This window comes from Sceloporus occidentalis, unplaced genomic scaffold (genome assembly GCF_023333645.1).
Source record: "Sceloporus occidentalis isolate IW3139 unplaced genomic scaffold, rSceOcc1.0.p SCAF_18, whole genome shotgun sequence".
NCBI classification, from domain to species: Eukaryota; Metazoa; Chordata; class Lepidosauria; order Squamata; family Phrynosomatidae; genus Sceloporus; species Sceloporus occidentalis.
Window position 1 is genome coordinate 3,025,388 of NW_028316998.1, and position 3,654 is coordinate 3,029,041.

Here is a 3,654-nt window from a genome sequence, read left to right on the forward strand (position 1 = left end):
GGCCAACCCTTAACACAGCCCAATTTGGACACCTAAAAATGTTAGGCAGTATGTATTAATGAAATCTTTTTTTTTCACCCCTTTCAGTTTTCGATATGCTGTATTTGAAAGCTGCCGTCTTGGTACCACATAAAACTTTTTAAAGTTTCTGCTTCACCCTATAATATTTTTGATAATATTCTTAAAGAGGGGTGATATGGCAATTTATCATAGGGCACTAAGAAATCCCCTATTTTAAGGCTGCGTTGCCCAGTGATGACTCTTTAATTTACATGTAATCCTGTTTTATTTCAAGCTGATAGCATTTTCTATTTTCAAAGTCCCTTGCCAGTATGGGAAAATATATTCTGTTAGTTTGTCAATTATTAGATGCAATAATTTTACCCTCCATTGGACACAGTTTAAGAGTCATAATGCTGAACTGACACCCACTTTACAGACCAATGCAGTTTGGCACCATCGCTCCTTGTTCATTTTTATTCAGTAATGCAGAGCCATGTGAAATACAATCTGCAGGTTTATGCTGTTGCTTTAGAATAATATTTTGCTTCTGCAAAGCAATAATTTGGAAATATCATAACAATATATAATATTACAGAATAATTGGGTTACTTTGTCGTCAACTTTTTGTTGGATTTCTATTTCCATCGTACAAAGAAAAAGTTAGTTTTATAGTATGAGAAAACCTTTGCAAGGATTTTTTGCTGAGAAAGCTGGATTATATTTCAATTGTCTTACATATAATTACAGAAAATATAATATAGTAATTCTTTTTGTGTTGCCTGTTTTTTTTACTGTGTAGCCTATACTAGCTATGGAAAATCTGTGGTACAACAATACTATGGGGTTTAAATTGTAAAAGTTCATCTATCGTGAAAAAGTGAAAATGCCAAAAAAAATCCAGTGTTTTACCCTTTGAGTGCTGTTTATTCCTTGACATGGCATAGTGAATAGGGCAGAACTGCATTGACGCTAGACTTTTTGGATAAATATTTTACAATGATTTGTTTCCATCCCTCCCTATTTACGTTGTTTCAGGTCAGGTGCTGGAGGGAACTGGCTGGGGGGCTGGTATTAGTGCGCAACTGAGGGACAGATAAATCAGGTGGCACTTGCACAAGTAGCCAAGTGCAGTACTTACTGTGGGCTGGGTCACTATTTAGTGGCAAGCTGAGTGTCCACCGTGCAGGGGATGTTCTACTCCCATGCCAGTACTCTCAGGGACTCTAATTGGTCATCAAGACTGCATCGGTTAGAAAGTTTAAGTTAACAAGTTTTATGAGTTTCTTCATATACTTTATTACAGTTTGTTTGCCTTAAAATAAAGTGTCAAATTGTTCAACGACGCTGTGACCTTTGTCACATAGTGGCAACTTTGCTGTTAAACAGCTTGTGATTGCCACATTTGACTCAATCAGCTTATCAGTGCCATCCTAACACTCTGTGTCATTTTTGTCCCTAATCAACTGGTCTGTGCCATCATTGCCCCACAAACATGTTATCTGTGCCATTATTGCCCCAAACAGCTTGTCTGTGCCTTATTTGCCCTTCGCAACATACACTCTGGCAGACATGTAGACACACACAAATTTACACATGCTTAAACATACAGTTACTCATACTAATTTACATACATTTATACACTTATACTAACACACACACTCCATCTCACACCACTTATGCATACATGCTCACACACAAACACTTACACATAAACATTCGTGCTCACATACACTTATACATAGACATTCATGCTTGCATACACTTATACGTAGACATTAATGCTCACATACATACAAACATACATACCCCTAGTGGTCGCACCAGCTTGGGAAATACCCTTTCCTGTTCCAGCATCACTGTGTCCCTGTTCACAAAGCAAGGTCTGTACAGATGGTTTGATAAGTATGATGTGGAGGAACTCAAGTGGCCACAAAGAGCCTTGACCTTAACCCCATTTGAGAGCAAGGCCTTCTTGCCCAACATCAGTGCCTGACCTCAAAAAAATGCTCTTTTGGCTGAATGCACACAATTGTCCACAGACACACTCCAAAATCTTGTGGAGCTCATTTAAGTGTGCTGGTCAGGAAGGCTTCCACAGGTAGCGTGCAAGCTGTAGGGTTGTAGCTTTAGTATAGCTATAGCAAAACTATGAAAATTGACATGGCTTCCAGGGGGAAATATGTGTTGTCTTAATCAGCACTCAAATGGTTAAAACATGGTTGATTTATTTTATAACCATAGCAACCATTTCAACCTTCCAATCATCAAGAACATTTCATTAGTCACACTGATAAGACCACTTGTCAAACTTTGTACCAGTAATCATTTTTCACATTTTAAAGAAATTCTATATAAATGGCAGTTCATAATAATGGCAACTGTTTTTTTTTGCCCATCATCACTTCATTTTAGACATAATTTGTTTTGAAAACATTATTATGATTCATGCACTTCGTTTGACACATATGTTATGCTTGCATGCATACATGTCATAGCAAGTGGGATAATTTTGCTGACATATACATGAAGCACTAATATCAGTATCAATCTATAACCATTCTTCTATCCATCAAATATCCAGAAAAAAAAAATCAGGATACATATTATGCTACAGAAATCTAATTATTGAAAGTTGGATCGTGTCTGAATGACCTCACTACACACATCAATGACAGTGTGATATCAGTGATAATGTAATCACAACCTAATTTGTTAATTATTATTTAAATCTGAAAAATGTTAAATCTGTTAAAAGTATGATTTTATTAATTTCACTAAGTTGCCATTCGTGCAAATCGTTAAGAAGCCGGTACAAATAACAATGTATGGAAGTGGATGGTTAACTGAATTTCCAACTTTAGTTTTTTAAATACATTTTCCGTTCTCCTAAATATTACTTTAATATGCTTGACGTGACCTGCCTTATTTTATATAATTACATTTGTTTTCAAGAACACCAAATATTGTGTTTTTTTTTAAAGTACTTCTTAAATGTGGCACTAACAGCCTCAAAAACCGTAGAGTGGGTGCACTGTACTGCACAGGACATCAGACACAGGAATATTTGCCGAAGGTCACAATTATACAGACTCTCATAGTAGTTTTAGTTCCTTGCAATAAAACAAGTTTTGTTTTTTGTGAAATTAAGTAGTACGTTGAGAATAGTTGGAGTTGATGAGTTTTGAGGCTTTTGAAGTTGCTGATTTTTTTAAAAACAATTTGACAGATCTAGTCCTTTCCCTACTGAACTTGTAAGTCAACTTAGAAGTACAAGAAAGTTGTCAGTACTCATTAAAATCGTGTGGATTTGGAATAAAATGTAATCAATGATACAGCTGAATAAACTTAATAACTAGTCTGGGTAAGGAAGACACTGAAGTGAAGGAATGTTTTTTTCCACCTGATTATGGATTAGGGTAGAGTAGACTTTCACTTTCATAGTTCTTTAGAGAATTACTCTAATTTATGGTTGTCTTTCTAGTCCAATTGTTACAAAAAACAACATGCCAAATACTCAGCCATAAGATTCAGTTTCTCTCATGTCCAGACATCCATAAATAGAAAAAAATAGGTATGATGTAATCCCTACCACCCAGATCCAGTTATCAAATATTAGTTTTTTCAGTTCACATGCTCATTGTTGGTGAAAAG